Source organism: Orcinus orca, chromosome 18, assembly GCF_937001465.1.
Source record: "Orcinus orca chromosome 18, mOrcOrc1.1, whole genome shotgun sequence".
Taxonomy (NCBI): domain Eukaryota; kingdom Metazoa; phylum Chordata; class Mammalia; order Artiodactyla; family Delphinidae; genus Orcinus; species Orcinus orca.
The window spans coordinates 71068219-71087750 of NC_064576.1; positions in this window are offsets into that span (position 1 = coordinate 71068219).

The following is a 19532-nucleotide window of genomic DNA, read 5'->3' on the forward strand; positions in this document are numbered from 1 at the left end:
CCAAGAAAGGTATTTGTTTGGTCGGGAGTCGGGTGGATATATATATACTGTGGTTATATGGGGCTCTGGGCCGAGACAGCTAACAAATGTGTTGGGTGGGGAACATGTTGGGATATCTCTTAACAACATAGCTCACAAATGCTTTCAAAAATGCCATTAAACAGTCCTCCTCTAAGCCTGGTTGAACTTTAGGTCACCTTGAGGGGCACAGTGTGGGAATCTGTTACACAGGGTGGCAGTTCCGTGACCAGGCCTTTTATTTTCTATATTCTGAGGCTTTGACAAGAGGGGCTTTGCTGACCCTGGAGGGACTGACCCCCCAGGGTTAATCAAGCCCTAGAGCTACTGTGCAACATGCTTTTCAAACGCAAACCAACTAATCCAGAGCCCACATCTGCACCACCTCCGTTACGGCTCTCAGACCCTGGGCCATTCTCTACCTGCCCGAATAGCCCAGGGGCCAGGACCAGACACCTAGGGAGAGCCTATGCCCCAGAGCCCCCTGAAATCACCCAAGCTAGCCAAGCCTAAGCCTGCTGGCCCTGCCTCAGCCCTTCCTTCCCTAGGAAACCACAACCAAGGCTCTGGCCTGAGGCTCCCCCCCTCCCTCTGCCTGAAGATCAGCCCATGTGGCCCCGCCTGCCGGGGCTGGCGCATCCCCTCCTCTTGGAAACTGTTAGTAATTAGCCATCTTTCAATGGCAGTCAGCTCCTGATCTATTGGTCTTACTGTGTCTCAGGTTTCCTATTCATACACTACATTTTAAAACCGGCAGTAACTCTTGTACTTGGGGAAAGGCCTTTGGGTGAGAAGAGAGAGAATCCAGCACTGTCCTGTCAGTCTCCGACTTCCTGTAAGAGCCACAGTGAGGCTTTTGCTCATCTAATATGGATACCCCAGAGATCCAGGTATCATATCCAGCTGCCCCCCCTGACATCCCTGCTGGGTGTTCCCTAGGTAGCTCTACCTGAACTGTACATCAGCAGAGCTCTTCCCGACACAGACACACACACACACACACACACACACACACACTCACACAGAATCTACTCCTCCCACAGCCTCCCTGCCTTCACACACGACATCTCCATTATGTTGCTTAAGTCAGAAAATTTGCTGTCATCCTTGACCCTTCTCGCTCCATTGCAATCCATCACCCAACTTCATCAATTCTACCCCCAAGATATCTCTCAATTACACCGTTTCTCTCCACCTCTACTATCCTGCTCTAAGCCACCATCCTTTCTAGCCTGCACTATTTCAATGGCCTCTTCATCCATTTCTCCATACAATAATGCAAACCACCTTTTAAAACAATAAATTATACACCCCTTGCTTTAAAACCTTCAATTGTACAGAACAGCACAGAATAGGATATGACAGAACACATAACCCTTCCCGCATACGATCTGAGCCCTGACCACCACTTTAATCAACTCTCACCACTTTACCTCTGTCCACTTCCCTCCCTCCGCCCCACCCCCATCCTCACCCCCATTTCTGAGCTCTTTTCCCCTCTGGAATGCCCTTCTCCCCACTCTTGGCCAGAGCAGAGAGGGTGGACGTTACTAGCACTCACCAAGATTTCTCGTTCTCTCTCCTGGGCTCATGTCCCCTTGAAGTTAGGCCTGGCTGTGCTATTTGCTGTGGCCAGCGCAGTGCCGGGGAAGTGACACGCGTCACCCCCAGCAGACGCATTAAGAGCGGGAGTGCATTCCTGCACGCTCTGCTCCCTGCCACGCTGCTCTCGGGAGACAAGTTAATGGGGAGGTGCCGTCAGATCAAAGCCTCCTGGACCTTGAGGCCCATGTGCAAGGCAGCTGTCCTAGAGCTGCCCAGACCCTCAGCTGATCTAATGTGAGTGAAGAGTAACATTTTAATGGGCTACACCACAGAGATTTGGGGGTTGCTTGTTACCACCTATTTTGCCCAGAGCAGACTGGCTGAGAGACTGTCAACCTTCCATGAAGAAGTCTTCCTCGGCTTTGCTTACATACACACACACGCACGCGCACACACACACACGCCTAAATTCAGTCCCCCTTGTCACTCTCTCACAGCCTCCTTTACTTCCTTCAACGCCCTTATCACACTTCGTAATTATATATTTAATTTGTATTTATTTGCTCCTTGTTTGCCTCACCTACCAGACTGTAAACTCCAGCTGGGTAGGGACCGTGTCTGATTTATCAGGGAACCTGCACTGAGCCTGCGCACAGAGCCTGCACTCAAGGAATACTTCTTGAATGAATGAGCACTTGAATGAATGAGTGAACACCCTGATGAAACAAATGCCACCTATGGCCTGCCCCGCCCATCCCCACCTCCATCCTCCCCCTCTTCCTCTCCTGTCTCCCTTCCACCTTTACCCTCCCGCCCCATGTCTTTCCTCCACTTTCCTTCCTAGCCTTTTCTCCGCTGTCCCTGCCTAGGACGGTGATGCTCACAGCTAAGGAGCTTGCTCACCCAGGCCGTGGAGACCAAGGGCTGGGGTTGCCTACTTGCCGTCTTAACTAGCCAGAAGGGAAACTGTTGACTCCTAGATGGGTGCAAAAAGAAGAGAGCGAGCCCTCTGTGTGATCGTTATCCGCCTCAGGGTTCTGAAGGAGTTTCTCTGCATTCTGCGTGTGGGTACCACAGAGGCACAACCCAGGGCAGGCAGCCTGCTTCCCTCCACCTTCTCCATCTCACAGTGGCAGGACCATCGGCAGGGTGGTCAAGCTAGAATCCTGACTGTATCTCAGACTCTTCCCCCTTTCACGCCATGTCTCATCTGTCATCTAGTCCTGTGCTTCCCATCCCCAAAGCACGTCTGCTGTGTGTCCCTTTCTCTCCACTCCCATCGCCCCAGCTCCAGCCCACTTGTCCCTGAACTCATTGCATCCCCTCCTCTTTGGCCTCCCAGGCGCTAAACTCACCCCATCGTGACCTCTGACCCAGCCTGACTGTGCTCAGGTCCGTGGCCCCTCTGACTCCAAGAAGGAAGGTACATGTCGGACCCTGGTGTGTAGGGCCTCGGGTGGGTGCCGCACACCTTCCCAGCCTGGTCTCTTGCCTCCTTCCCCTCAGCCCCAACTCTCTGGCCATACTAGAGCCAAGCTGTTTTCAAAACTGTTTGGTGCCCATCCTGCTAAGAAACTTCTGTTAAAGCCATTCCTCTTGAGGGGAAAACTGCCTACACAGAGCAAAATACTAGAAAAATACCAGGTAAACTGCCTTGGGATAGAAGACGGGGCTCTCAGACCTGGTTAGAAGGAAATAAGCAAGAGACAGTGAACCACAGCACGTAAGAAATGAACAGGAATTTCTTTTCCTTCTCTTTTGTACGTGAGATGTCCCTATAGAAGAGTAGGTCATATATGTTCGGTTTAAAAAATAATTATAGAGAAAATACCCAAGTAACCAGCACCAAAGTTAAGACAGAGACCACGGCCAGGATCTCAGAAGCCCTGCCTCGTGAGCCCCTCCTGGCCACAGCTTCATGTGGGCAGGAGTTTAAGGTGGGGAAAAATTGGAGGAGAGGACACAGGGGCAGGGAGGTGACACGGTGGGAGGCCAGAGCAGGAGTTGGTGGCAATGGCCAAGAGGGTTTTTAGAACAGAAGGCCTGGTATTCGTGTTTCACTTAGTTGCTACGTGGTGCTAGATATAGGCCTTTGGGCCTTTCAGCCTCATTTCCAGCAGAAATTGTTCATTTATCTGATAATGGGGGGGGGGAGTGCTGCAGGGAAATTGAGGGGGATAGCTCTGTCCCGTGCTAGGGCTGACCCTGGGGCAGGGATCAAGGAGTATGTGCAAGATGCCGAGAGGAGAATGAAAATCCAAAGGGAAATGGGACCCAGAGTCGGAGGAGATCGGGAACACCCGATCCTGAGGCATCTCCCCACATCCACATCCTGCCCTCAGCTTCTGAATGGGTCCTGTTCTGCGTCAAGGACAGGTGAGCTCAGGGAAGAAAAGGAGCAGGAGGGAAAATGCACATCCGTCCTCCCTCCCTTCCCTCCCTCCCTCATTCATTCAGCAGGTATACGTTGCATGCCAGGCCCTGTGCAAGGGCTGAGGGTTCCATGGGGGTTTGTTCATGGGGGTTGTTCTGGGGGCATCTGTGCTCTCGCACATCTCCCTGCTGTGTAGGGCAGAGCTCCCCAAGCCCCTCCCCTGGGGCTTTGTGGGGACGGGGTGTCGGTTACACTGCAGCAGGAACCTCCCCTTTGCCCTTTTGGGTCCTTTGAGCAGTGTGCTTGATTCCTTTGGGAATTCTTTTGTGCTAATTCCACCAGGTAACATGACACTGTCACGCTTTCATGCTTTATGATAGTACGGGGTGTGTGTGAGAGAGAGGAGAGAACTGGTGCATTAGTGAGTCATCAGAGCTCCTGCCCCCCTTTCTGTATGCAGGCTGTGTATTCTCGTGCCTGCCTTGTGCGCACACGTTGTATGGGTGTTGGCTATGCGGGACCATTCACATGGACCTAAGTGCTGAGAATGTTGGGGACCCCTCGATCCGTTGTGGCCCATTGGGGGGACTAAATACAAGAGCCACATATCAAGGGCCTACAAGAAGATAAGAAAACCCCATAAAGAAATACCCAGAGCACCCCCTTCCAGTTCTGTTGGTCACAGCTCTCTCTCTCCACTTATTCTGGGATATAGGTTGTTATGGAGACGGGGGAGAACTGAACTGGAATGAATGTGGCGGAAATATTGCAATGTAGAGAAATGCATTGGCTGCATAAACGTCTATGAAAGTTTACCCCTTTGAGTTGCGTTTGAGGCATCAGATTGGCTACTACCAGCAGTAGTCATAGTCTAAAATTTCATGATTCTGAAAATTGGGTTAGTTTCCTTCTCCGCCCCGCCACTGTCCCAGGAGCCTTGGGGAGGACATGGCCAGCCAGTCGGGGCCTCAGTGCTGGGTGAAGCTTCTGTGATAGGAGGATGAACAAACACGGTATGGAAGAGAGGTGAGAGGCAGCTGCCCACTGGCAATTCTCTGAGGGCCAAAACGCAGATGCTGGCGGAAGTCCAGCCTGCAGGGACCTCAGCACCTCGGAGACGGTCTGCAAGGCTCGAGGTGGGATAGTGTGCCCCCCCGAAAAGGTGCCACTGACCGAGTGGAGGCCGGCAGGACCCTGCGGTCACCTGTCGCTTCATTCTCAAGTGTCTTTAGCAGAACCTGCATCAGCAGAGGTGCCTCGGGGGTCAGCCTAGGTGCCAGACACACAGGAAGGCCCCCGGGGAAACTGACCCTCTGTGAGATGCTCACTTTTCAGAGGTGTGCTTCCTGCCCCTGGGACACTGTATTTGCTGTGCACCTTCCCGGGGTGATGTAGGGACCCTGGAGGTCCCTGGAGGAATGGGTCAGTTTCCTGCACAGGGTCTGCTGGGAAAGATGAGCACAACCTGAAAAAGATGCCAGGCTTTCATACCACCTGCTGGAACCATGGTCACGGCAGGATGTACAATGCTAGATTCTCCTAACGTTTGGAAGGAAGGAGGAAAACAGAAAAGTACAGAAGTGTCTAATGCTTTGCACTTTTGATTGCTTTTCTCTGAGTACCCCTCAGAGCCTTCTGCCACATCAAAACCAACTGTTTCATTGAATGAACACCTGTGCTGTGTGAGGGAGGTCCGCGCTTGGTGCTGAGGGAGATACCAAGTTGCATCCGATATGGGTGTGCCCTCAAGAAGCCGCAAGTCCCATGGGGCAGATGAAGTGGGGTCACGATTATTACAGCACCAGACAGAAAATGATAGATAGACCTCCGATGCTATGTAGTTTAGAGGCAAGAGAGGTTCACAGATAGGGTTGCCAGATAAAACACTGGATGCCCGGTTAATCTGCATGTCAGATAAACAATGAACGTTTCGTTAGTATGTCACAGATATTGCTTGGGACGTTCCTATACTAAAAACATGATGTATTGTTTAGCACTGTTCGTCTGACATGCAAATTTAACTGTGTGTCCTGGGTTTTTATGTGCTAAACCTGTCTACCCTATTTTTGGAAGACTTCAGGGAGTAAACAATATTTCATCTAAGTTTTCAAAGATGAGGGAGACATGGGCACGTAGAGAGCCGCGGCTGCCACACTTTCACGTGCCCCTCTGACCCCTGCAGAGACGTCCCTCTGCGTCACAAGGAGAAACTGCAGGTCCGCAAGGGGAGGGGTGGGCACTGTGTTTCCTCCTGCCTCTCACGGTGGCCAGCAAGGAGCCGGGAGGGGCGGGTCAGTGCCGCAGTCCCCACAGGCTGGGTCACACTGAGGTGGCACACAAACCCCAATGCCAGCCGCCCACATCCCCACGCCAGGACCCAGGCTGGAGGGAGGGGTGGAGAGTGGGACGGGGAGACCACTATCTAGGACATCGCCCATTAGCAAGGCAAAGGGAAAGGACGCTGCAAAGGGAAAGGACGCTGCCAAGGGAAAGGACGCTGCCAAGGGAAAGGACGCTGCAAAGGGAAAGGATGCTGCAAAGCAAAGCACAGACTTTTAAAACTTACACTCAGAAGCGACCCAGCCACTTGGACACAAATGCCCGAGTTCAACAAGACAAGAAAATGTCATCCTACCATATGCCTGGGTGGTAGGGATGGGGAGAGAAAAACACTAAGCTCCTTGGACAGCCAGAAAGAACACCTCAGTCAGCACACTCCAATTTTCAGCTGTACTGACAACCAGCTTCAAATCTTACTGCCAGTCCTACCTCAGCCCCAGGCCAGGAGCCCCCTAGTGCCAGGGCCCCCTAGTGACGGGTCCCAGGGCTTTCTGAGAAGGATCCCATCTAGTTCGGGGCTGTCACATCCCGACATGCTGAGCGAGCAGGTTTCACTGTCATCCCCGTTCCAAATGCAAACATGATTCCTGTCTCCCCCATGATGGAAGCCTAGGGATGGTTAAGAAAACCAGTAGTTCTGAGCAGCCTTGCATCTGCGGAGAAGGGCCAGGGCCAGTGATGGGGCAGCACCTGCTCTGGGAACAAAGGAGCTGACTTCAAGGTGACCCTCCTAAGAGGCAGGGGACCTAGAGGTTTGCACTCATGTTGGAGCCTTTGGGTGTGGTGTCGGGGGGCGGGGGACAGCTCGCACTGGACAGCTCTGCAGGGGGCCAGCGTGGTGACCGGTCCCCTGCAGCCAGAGCAGCAGGGAGCCGACCCAAGACTGACCCAGAGTCTCTGCTTGGCACAAAAAAGCAGCCTGCCTTTAAAAACCAACATGGAAAGGAAATGAAAAACGCCCACCCAGGGCCACCCAGACCCCGAAGCAGTTTACGAGGCAGTTTCTGGAAGAGGCACGACTACTGCTGTCACTGCTGAGGGTGCCCTGGCCACGCCCAGCAGTGCTCTCCACACCTCCCCGTGCGAGTCAGGTGTGGGCACAGACAAAGGGGCCTCCTGTGCGCGGCGGGGACAAGCACGTGGGGAGCCAGAAGTGGCGCCCGGAGCAGGGGAAGCCTGCGGCCTCACCCTGGCCACTGGGTGCAGTGGGTGACGGGGGACACGTGGAGGGGTCCTCAGGCTGCCCAGGATCATTCATACCTAGAAAGAGAAGGCACCCAAACCCACAGGGAACAAAAGGCCCAGTGCAGGGACCCTGTGGGGCAGCCCTGCCTTTCACCCTTCCCATCCGATGCCCAAATGCACTGCCAGGTGCAGGGTCCTTCACTAAATGCACCCTGTACCAGGCCCCGAGTTACCCACTGCATTTACACCCTATTGGTTAATTTTGCGCCCACAGCAAACCCTCCTAACAGGGCGTGGATTAGTATCCCCAGGTGACAATGAATGAAACTAAGGCTCAGAGAAGTTAGTGACCTGTCCAAGGTCACACAGCTGAGGCTGAGATCCAAATGTAAGTCCATCCCACCACAAAGCCTGTTCCATAACTGTAAGCTGCACCCAGGAGGGTGGCACTAAATGCCACTTCCCTTCCCCAGAGCAGGGCCAGGAGGAGGGTGAGGTGAGTCTTACTGGCTTCCGGTGCAAAATGGAACCGAGCACCAAAAACTCAATGACAATAAACAACGTTTGAATGCAATATTTAAAAAACCGAAATTAATGCAAAACATCCATGATGAACCAAATCTTAACACAGAACGAAAGACAAGATGCAGCCTGTATCTGTGGGACCTGAGGGCGAGTCCTCCCTCAGCTCGCCCTGGACCGTCCCGCTCCAGAGACTGGTTCGCTCCCTGGCGGCACAACGTGCACCTCAGATGCACAGTTTCCCAAATGCCTTCCTCCCAGCAGATGGGCATCTCCTGAGCCCGCGTCCCAGGCCAGCTGGACCACAACAAGACCTGCTGGAGGTCCCCGAATCTTCTCTACCCCAGCATGGCCAGCACTGGACAAAACTATGAAGGTCTTTAGCCACTCCCCGACCCCTGGTTTCCCCTGCAATCTACCGTCGGCCTGCACCTGGCACCAGCTTTGCTCATAGATGGCTCTGGGCACACAGACTCAACCGATGAAGGTTTCAGGCTCACGGCTCTCAGGAGGCCCTGGCTGCACACGAGGATCCAGACTTGCAGCTGCCTGGGCCCCACTGGTCCATTAAACAGAGTCTCTGGGCTGGGCCCTGGCACCTGTGCCTTACAGATCTGTGTCTCGCTTGGCGACTGCCAAGCGCGGCCAGGTGGCGAAGCAAAGACTGAAGGAATGGCTTATTCGGGGTGGCGGGGAGGGGTGGAGGGGGGAGCAGGCTTGCATTTTCATTTCAGGTAAACAGAAAGGGTTTGTTTACCAACGTGTGGGCGAGACCCAATGCAGCCAAAAATAATAAATAAAAAATAAATTTATTAAAAAAGGAAAAAAAAGAACTGCTTGGCGTGCGGAAAACCCACACATCTGGTGTCAGATATGCAGTACTATCATCGTAGTGTGTTGAAAGTAGAGGCAACACACAGTATGGCTTTTTTCCCTAGCAGATTTCAACATACGAATTTTGAACATTCAAACCATAGCCGGAACTTTGTGCTCCAGTTCCTACAGTTCTGGGCTCTGCGGGGTTAGAGATCCCGGTCCCCAAAGGGGATGCCCTCTCGCCAGGGGACACCACAGGGAGGGTCCCAGCTTGTGGGTTACAGCTTGTGTCCACTGACCAGTAGGCAGGAGGGGGATTCGCACCTTGGCAGAGGTAGTTGATTCTGATCTGCAGGAGAAGATGGGGCTGCTCAGGCGGGAGTATGTTTGGAATCCAGGTGACCCCGTAGGTGTCTCTTGGTCCTTCCTGGCCCTATTACAACTGTAAACGAACACAGTGCAGCACCCATCCTGGCCTGAGAAGGGCACATCACCAAGAGCTCAGAAGCTCAGGAATCAGGGTACGGGCCACACCACCAAGACCTGCCTAGGTGACAGCCGAGGGAGAGGGGGATTTAAAAGGCAGAGCCAAGGCTTCCCTGGTGGCGCAGTGGTTGAGAGTCCGCCTGCCAATGCAGGGGACACGGGTTCGAGCCCCGGTCCGGGAAGATCCCACATGCCGCGGAGCAACTGGGCCCGTGAGCCACAACTACTGAGCCTGCGCGTCTGGAGCCTGTGCTCCGCAACAAGAGAGGTCACGATAGTGAGAGGCCCGCGCACCGCGATGAAGAGTGGCCCCCGCTCGCCACACTAGAGAAAGCCCTCGCACAGAAACGAAGACCCAACACAGCCAAAAATAAATAAATAAATAAATAAATTTATTTTAAAAATCCACAGTGATGAAAAATTAGTAGGTAAGAAGTTCTTGGGTTTTCAATAAACTATTAAAAAAAAAAGGCAGAGCCAAGAAACAAGGCAACGGATACCAGTTGTGGCGTCGCAAGACCACCTGTGGTGACAGGGGAGGTGTTCTTCCCACCCCCTCCCTCACCTAAGTCTCCTCTTAGGAAGAAAGGCCCAAGGGACCGTATTCCCCAAACCTGCTTGCAGGAGCAAATCGGTCTGGCGCAAGGGTGGACGGTGGCAGCCATGGAGTGTGGTGTTCAGCTCCCCTTTGAGGGTCCTGCTGCGGCCTCCAGCACTTCCAGATCCCCCTGGGCCTCCAGTGAGCTCACTCCCCGCCCCCGGGATGCATCCGGCCAATGGCTACACACCGGCCTCCTGCTACAGGAACCCTTTGGTCGAGGTCAACCCCAAAGCCTGGTGGAGACCCTCTTAACTGAAGCAGACGGAGACTCTTCGCACCCGCTTTCCTCGGTGTCCTTCTGCAGCGACAGCTCCGCCCCCTGACTGCAGCCCACCCCACCCCTTCGCACCTTCTCCTATAGTCCCTCCCCCTTGTGTCTCACCTGCACTTCCCCCAACACGCCTCTAGTGCATCTCATCCTGTGCCCTTGTCTGCTCTTTGGAAGACCTGACCTGACCAAGGCTGGAAGCGGACTGTCCCTAGAAAGGAATTAACGTTCCCACAGCTTGTCATGCTGGGAGCAGCCCACCTGGGACAGAAAGGAGGCTGCGGTGCAGGAAATGTCCTTTCCTGCAGCCAGACATCCGCGGTGGCCCTAACACCGAGGCACAGAGATGCAGGGACGTTTATGATGCCCTTGGAGCCAAGTTTGGAAGAAAGCAGGAGGCCTGCCCAGTTAGAGGTGCCTGGGGTCTGGATCTGTAAGGATCACATTCTCTGTGCCGTGCTTCCCTTCCATGTATCCCTGGACCTTCTCAATCCCTGTGGACTCTGCTCCAACCTGGTTTCTACTTTGCGGAGGGACATTAGGGAAGGACTTGCCCTACACCCAGGAGAACAGGGTCCCCTCCCCACTCCGCGGTCACAATAAGATTCAGAACACAGGAGACCCACGCAGAGAGGATGCAGTCAGGGAGACAGAGGCAAATAGGGGAGAAGGCTGAGGCTTCGGCTCACGGAGGGGACAGAGCAGCAGGGCGTTTGTGGAGAGAGCCTGAGGCTTCAAGTCCTAACTGGCCTGCTTGCCTTCCCACAAGGCTGTTGACACTTCCTTGTCCCCACGTCCATCACCACCCCAGACCTGGGGGTGGGGGTGACAAATGGAACTGATAGAGTAAGGCCGTCATGGAAGGCGGTTCTCAGGGTCGGTCTGGATATTGGGTCAGAATATACGGAGAAGCCCAGGTGTCGCCTTCATTTGGGGGTTCCTTTTGTAACAGGAGGTATTAAAGGGGGGAGTATACCTGGAGAAAAGAAGCCCCCAGCTTAGTAAAATGGGCTCAGCAAAGCAGAGGTGTGGCCATAAATCTCATTCTCTCCCTCTCTCTGTACACATCCATGCACACACGCACATCACACACGTATATATGCACATACACCCACATACACATGCACACATACATACACATATCCTCTCTTGGGCTTTGGTCGTCATCAGTACCTTTTGCCAAACATTTTCGGTTCTCCCGCTAGTCACACAGCTGAATTGCATTTTCTAGCCCCCTTGAAATTATGTGCGACTGTGTGACTTGATTTGAACAATGAAATGTGAACAGTGATGGTGTCACTTCTGCAAGAAAATCTCAAGAGCCAGTGAGTGATTCACTGCAGTATTTTCACCTGTGTCCCATCGACCAATAACAACGCAGATGGAAGCTTCTCCATCACTTGGGCCCCAGAAAGAGGGCAACACAGAGCAGAGGCCCAGCCAATCGGTGATAAATATTTAGACTGAGCAGTTAAAAACAAACAAAACCCGGGACTTCCCTGGCGGTACAGTGGTTAAGACTCTGCGCTTCCAATGCAGGGGGCGCAGGTTTGATCCCTGGTCGGGGAACTAAGATCCCACGTGCCACATAGCACCTGCAGCCCAGACCTGAGCGTGGTACTTGTCTTCAAAAAACAAGGATGAATTAACACAGCTTCCATCCCGGGGGGCCACGGTCTGTCTGGTGGGGCTCCTGGCATGTGGATGCAGAGTTGCCACACAAGTACAACTGGAGACACAAATCCAGAGCACCACGGGGAGAGGCAGGGAAGCATCAGGAAGTGGCTGGAGGAGGCTTCATAGGAAAGGTGATGGGAGAGCTGGGCTCTGGACACAGGCAGAGCTGCCCAGGTGGACACAGAGTGTGCATGTCAGCAATGCAGGGCCTGGATGTCGTCTGCTGGCTGCTGTCGGCACCAGGCTAGAGAACAGCCCGTCGGCGAGAACTTCACAAGCAGAACTGTTTTCAAGCTGGGGGACTAACAGGTTGTTCCTGAGACAAATTAGAGTGACCACATCCAGCAGATGCAATTCTAACACAGTCCCCACTGAGGTGTTGATTGGCTGGGCCCTCAGCTTTCAGAGTGTTCGGGAAGCCTAAAGACAAGGAACAAGCCCATAGTATGGAGGCATTACCTTAAGAATCCAGGCGAATGCTAGACTCTGAGATGTGATATGAGGACAGTATGAAGAATTGCCCGGAACTCAGGGACACAGCTTGCTGTGAGGAAACAAGTGCTAGAGAAATAGATAGATAAATACTAGATAGATAGATAGATAAGATATAGATATAGGTACATGATAGATAGGTGATTGATAGATTAGATAGAGATAGATAGATAGCCAAGTTGGGGGTATGTAGCCCAAGATTTCTGGTGTCTCCTAGAGTGACCCAGTTTTTAAAATAAAAATTTTCTGCACAGACTGCCATCATTTTACTTTTCTGATTTGTTTTATCATCAGGTTTTACAAAGGTTTAAAAACGAAGTCTTGGGCTTCCCTGGTGGCACAGTGGTTAAGAATCCACCTACCAATGCAGGGGACACGGGTTCGAGCCCTGGTCCGGGAAGACCCCACATGCCACGGAGCAACTAAGCCCGTGAGCCACAACTACTGAGCCTGCGCTCTAGAGCCCACGAGCCACAACTACTGAGTCCTCGTGCCACAACTACTGAAGCCCCCGTGCCTAGAGCACATGCTCTGCAACAAGAGAAGCCACCGCGATGAGAAGCCCGCACACTGCAACAAAGAGTAGCCCCTGCTCGCCGCAACTAGAGAAAGCCCGCGCACGGCAACGAAGACCCGACACAGCCAAAAATAAATAAATAAATAAATGAGGTCCTGTTTATTTTGTCATATAATAATTGCTCTTACTGAAGATGTTCAATGACATCAAGTCAGGAAATCAGGTGTACAGAAATCAGAATAACATCAGATCAGAACTCCATGCTGGACACTGCGCGGGGACGGGTCTGACTCCTGCCTTGGTGTTATGTGGTAGCACCTCTATTCAAGGAAACCAGAAAACCGATATATTCAAATGTATTTTGAGCTTGATAGGAGAAAACAAGTCATTTCCCTGCCTCTCTGAGCCTGACCTCACTCCTACCTCATGAGATAGACCATTTATTGAAACCAAATCCATTTTACTAATGCCTCAAAGTAACTACCAAAACTTCACCAAGCTACCTTTGCTGGGAAGAATGACTTGGACTCCTGGCAAAGGGAATGAGATAAAGCACCAGGTGCCCCATTATAGGAAGTCCCCTGCCAGGGACTCAGGGGCAGCCTGAGAGCAAATGGCCCCCAACCTAGGGAAGCCAATGGGAGAGACACATCGCTGGTGTCATTTGGATAGCAACTTGCTCAGAGACAGCTACAGGGTCAAAACAACTCCTTGATCCTTTACATGAATACCCTGGCTGTCTTCTTTGATAAATAGAAAACTGCCCCAGCCTAAGCCTCTCTCTCTTTCTCTCTACCTTTCCCCCTCATCCCTATTTGGATGAATTTCTCTCCCTCTGTTTTCTCATTCACGTCTCCGTCCCTTCCTCTCTTTTTCTGACATTCATTCCTACTTGAAAAGACACAGGACTTCGGATCAAGTGCCTGCCACGATGTCTGTAAAATCCTGTTCCCCAAAGTGACACTAATGGTCTATGGAACTTCTCTGGCCCTAATTGCCTGGCAGTAGAAATCTCTGTGGGCTGCTTCTCCCCCGATCAGTTCACTCGGTAATTACCACGAGCCAGAGCAGTGGAGCCACGTGCTGGGGAGGGGCAGCGGGTCAGGCTGAGATTCTGGGGCTGCTGACGCCCATGTGTGCACAGAAGGACAACGCTTACAGCGGAAACGCAGAGCAGGAGACACAGATTCACCACGTTTTCAAAACCAAAATCACCTCGAACAGAAAAAGAGAATTTGTTTCCGCAAAACTAACACCGTTATCCCTTTAGACCCAAATCCCCAAGTCTCGGATGCTTTCAGATCAACTTGCCCACAGTGAAGTCTTGACATCTCGGCTCTAGAATTCTTCACACACAAAGAGACGACATCAGAGGACACCAATGGCCAATGGGCAAGACTCGGCCCTGTTCTGCGCATACTGCCAAAGAGCGAAACTCTTAACATAAAAAATACCAAAAACCGAAAATGAGTAACGGTGCCTTTTTTGTACAGGCCTTTATCACTCCGGAAAAGTGATGGGGAGGGCTTTGAAAGGGAAGAAATCCAGCTGTCACTGGGCTACTTCGCACAATAATACTGCAAAATCCAATTACAGGCACTGGGTTGTCATCCTATGTTTCTCAGAGATAATGGTTCTTATTGAACTGATCTCTGTCCTGTTTTTCATATTTTACAGGACCTGTAGAAGCAATTTCAGAAGCTTCAAATTTACCCTCCTTCAAAAGTTAGCACTTAGTAGACAATGAGGGACATTCACTGCTGTACCCCCAGCACCTAGGACAGTGCCTGGCCCACAGGAGGTTGTTGGTTGGCTCATATCTACTAGATGCTGACTGACTGGAACAGAATGGAGCATGCTATAGGTAATTTGTTTCCAGGCTGTGGTTTTCTGACTAAATGTTCCAATGGGCATTCCATCACCAAATTCATTAATTCAACAGATATTCACAGAGCACCAGCTCCAAGCCAGTCTGGAGCTCTGGGGCCACGATGGTGAGCCAGGCAGGCTAGCAGCCTTGTTAAAACCACCGCGGACTCCGCCCTTGAGCTGCTTATAATAGGGTGAGGGAACAGAACAGATCGGAAGCAATTAGAAAACAATTAAGTGTTAAATTATATGCCTCTGACTAGCCCAGGGGGAGAAGAAGCTAATGTATGCGATGTCGTTTTCATGGAAGAGGTGGATCTCCGGCTGGGCCTTGAAGATGCTCTGGATTTGGGAAAGCAGTGCAGAGCGGACAGAGTAGAATGTTCCTTCCAGGAGGCAGCTACCCAGAGCCACCCAAGGAAAATTGAGGCCTTGGATGCCCAGGTACACACTGGACCAGAATCATCCCCAAGTAAAGAGCCTGGAAATGTTCTAAGGACTTAGAAGGGTCTGAGCTGGACTCAGAGCTACAACTCAGCTGCTGCCACAAAGGCTACCTTCCTTCCTCTAAAACTCCACCCCGCGATTATTTTCTTCCTTCTTCTCTTGGAATAAAGGCTGGGGCTTCTTCTAATTGTTGGCCCAGGCTGACTGCATCAGAATCTCCTGGGGACCTCTGTTCCTGTCCCCACCACCAGAGTCTCTGATTCAGTAGATCTGTGATGGGATCCAGGAATCTGTATGTTTTTAAAGCTCCCCAGGGGACTCTGTTAATCAGATTGGTTTGGGAACTACTCTCTTAGATTTATTTCAAAGACATCCCCTTTCTGCAATTAGGATGAAAGGGTAGGCATATAATAATTGAGGAAGTAGGTATGATTTCTGGCTACAAATCCCTCTAACAGGAGACTTGGAGAACTCACAGGGGAAAGGAATCAACCTAACACCTTCTACTTCCCAGACCTCCTAAATGGGTCAAAATTTGGCCAAAATGAATTAAATTTTGCCTTTATGGCATAGGCACAGCCTGATGAATGAACATAAGAGATTTTCTTTTTATTTAGACTAGTAGGAAGCTGAAGCTTTCAGTGAATTGGAGTTAAACAAGATTAATGTACTGACTTTCCTTATTTAGCTATGTCAGTTCATGCATCCTATTCCTGAAAAATGTCCATTTGTGTGTAAGATGGTCCAAGCATAAAAATCAGGAACAGTATATTTCCTTGGTCACACACACTGCTCGGAGAGTAGGGCCACATCCATCAGCATTAAGTGGATTGAGAGGACGGTTTTGGACCAGTTTTTAACAGGCGATGCTTATTAAGGTTTCAAGATGTCTTCCTCCTCTTAGACTCACATAGTGAATCGCTGGTTCCATTTTCTTTTACGTAGCTAATTTACACTGTGCCCTGGGGATTGGTTTGCATTTTGTTCTCTTTGTCTGGATGTTCAATTCCTATTACTGTCAATGGGAGTTATGTGCTCAAACTGAAGGCTTAAAATACACCTGCAGGGCTTCCCTGGTGGCGCAGTGGTTGAGAGTCCGCCTGCCGATGCAGGGGACACAGGTTCGTGCCCCGGTCCGGGAGGATCCCACATGCCGTGGAGCGGCTGGGCCCGTGAGCCATGGCCACTGAGCCTGTGCGTCCGGAGCCTGTGCTCCACAGCGGGAGAGGCCGCAGTAGTGAGAGGCCCAAGTACCGCAAAAAAAAAAAAAAAAAAAAAAAAAATATATATATATATATATATATATATATATATATATCTGCAAATTATTTCCTGGCCAACACACATACACACATAACACACATGTTCCTTCTCATCCCGCTGTGTTCTTGACCCTTGCTTAATCCAGGATACCAGCGTTAAATTTATTTGTGACATTTCTAAAATCTGACTGAGGTTCCCCTGAGGTCATCACAGTATGTGGAAATTAACTAGTTTCTCCCATTTGGAAGCTGTACTGGTTTCCGAGGACTTAATCGCTCAGAGGATGTACTTATTCTCCGCAGACCTATATGACCTAGTTTATTATTCATTCAGGATTAGTTCTGCATCGCTGGGAGCAAATCTCCATGTTTTCATCATTCTCTGCTTAGAGCAGGTTATCACGCAATGGCACCGAATTCTCTTCTGGAATGTGGGGCTGTGTTGTTTTAACAAATAATCAGCCTAATAATTATCATGGAGATACAGTAACGCTGAACAGAAGGGACATCACAAGTGCGCACATCAAAGAGCTCAGTCGTAAATATTCCACATCATTATCACCATGATGTCATTGCAATTTCAGCATCCACTTCAATGACAGCTTAGGAGTCAAGATTTACTTCCATGAAAACTGATAGGTGCAAAAGGTAAGGTACAAACACCAGGGCTAATTATACCTACAGTCATGTTACATTAGTCATAATCCTACAGGAAAGAAAACATCAAACTCATTATTAAGCTGACAAGCTATTCATTCTAGACCCCATCTCCCTAGTATAAGTGCCTTAGAAGGTTCAGGGCATGCTTTTCTGTTAGAATTCTACTTTGCGCCATCAAATGTATACAGTACTTTTTTCCAGAGCTGCTTACTTTAGATTATTCTGGTGAGTTGGCACAGACCTCAAAGGCCCTTCCTGGAGGCGATTCAGTTGCTTTATTCACCCCCCCATGAGCGTGGACTGGGCAGGGACATTGTGCCAGGCACCGTGCAAGTAGCTGAGGGTCCAATGGTAAAAACAGACACGGTTCTTGGTCTGATGAAGCCCTGGGCTGGCGAGGCAGACACAGGACATGGGGTGAGGGCACGTACAGTGTATAATCCCAAGCTGGGCTGCATGTTGGCACAGGTGGAGCAGCTCTCTGAGAGCAGATGACCACACACCTGGTCTAAGCTGAAGGTCAGGGGAGGTGTGGCCGAGAAAGGGACGTCTGAGCTGAGACGTGAGGGATGCTCGGGGTCCGGAAGGCCACAGGGGCAGCGTGTTGAGGAGAGGGTGGGGTAGGGACGCGGCCTGTGATGCACAGTGAAGGACACAGGTGTGGCCTGAGCAGCAAGAGCCAGGGGAGGTGCAGACGGGACCTGACCCAATGGAGCCAGGAGTCCAAGAACCTGGTCTTCGGGACTTCCCTGGTGGTCCAGTGGCTGAGACTCCTTGCTCCCAATACAGCGGGCCCGGATTCGATCCCTGGTCAGGGAACTAGAATCCCACATACAGCAACTAAGAGTTCGCATGCCGCAACTAAAGACCACGCGTGCAGCGACTAAGACCCGGCGCAGCCAAATAAATAAATAAATATTTTTTAAAAAACAAGGAAGAAGAACTGGCCTTCATTCTAAAGGCAACTGGAACCTATCAAAGGTTTTAAGAAGGGGTGCACACAGAGAAATAACGTTTAGGTGGCAATGCAGAAGTTGGACTGGAGAGATGGCAGAGGAAGTCAGGGAGACTAGTTAGGAAGCTAGTTAGCCTTGAGTGGTTGGTATTGAGACTAGGAAAGTGGGTGGAGGACAGATGGAAACAAGGAGATGGATGCAAGTGTCATACAGGAGATAAAATACATAGGCATTGGGAATAAACAGATCTCCAGGAACAAGGGGGAGGGGCGTGTCAGTAAGGATTCCTACACTTCCAGTTTACGTATCTTGAAGAATGTGGTCTCACCCACCAGAACTGGACGGATTTGCAGGATGGGGTGGCAGTGAAACATCTGAGCAGCCATTGGGAGACATGCAGATAAGACATGCGGGCTAAAGATACAAACTGGGAATTAATTTATCATTGTCTAGATGGTCATGGCTGTCTTGGGCATGAATGAGACGAGAGAGAAAAGAACAGACCTCGGGTTTCTGGAAAACGATTCTGAAGTGCAGAAATGATCTGAGTGACATAACTTCACATCCAACTTCCTAAATTTCATATCCACACTGATTCATTGTCCTAGGGAACCCATTAACAGCTAGCTTAAAGGATCACTGTTCTCTCTACACAGGAGAGACCTTAGGGTTTCCGATGTTTAAAAAGTCATGTATCACAATGTTTCAGTCAAATGTACCTACATGTGTCCTGGATGGTTTGGAGAGACCAGGTTGATGCAGTGGAGTTGGGAGCAGGTTCAGTGTCTACTGTGGGCCCCGAAGTTTTATTTTGGGGGTTCGCCCATACAAAATCAAGGAAGTTTGCCCCAGGACCACTGCTCATTAATCTCACTACTTTTGTAAACCTCTATCAAGCAGGTCAAGGATATATTTGATCCTGGGGCAAAGATCTTTATTTTTATTTATCAGCCCCCCCGCAAGAACATGTTGATCAAGGTTCAGTGTAATTCTCAGTCCCTTAACTCACCAGCCAACTTTTTGTTCTAGTAAACAAAGGCAAATTCAGACTTGTAAACACTCGAAAAACATTTCTTCTTTCTCTCTCTTCCCAGACACAGTTTTCTATAATCCAATTGCTGTCTAATCTGCATATTTTTATGTTGCCTTTCGCTGGTAGGCTAGCCTTCAGAATTTCCTGGTACACCAGTCACCAGCAGATTTTGGTCCACAGTGGCTCCCACCAGGCTGGGTGGGGGAGACATGAGAAGACCCCTGAGAAACAGTCATTTCTGCCTAATGGCGGAAGCTTTGGGGCGGTGACAGCAGGCACGGGAAGGTGGCGGGACCTGAGATATTCACGATCATGTCACAGACTTGGATTTCCAAAACCTGGTAAGCCGGACACTCCTGTGGGACTTCTAAGGAACCTACCGGCAATTCGATAACCAGACACGCTACGATTTACAGTCCTTTGGAAATCTTTGCAGTTTCCTCAATTCCCCAGGTTTCCTCCAC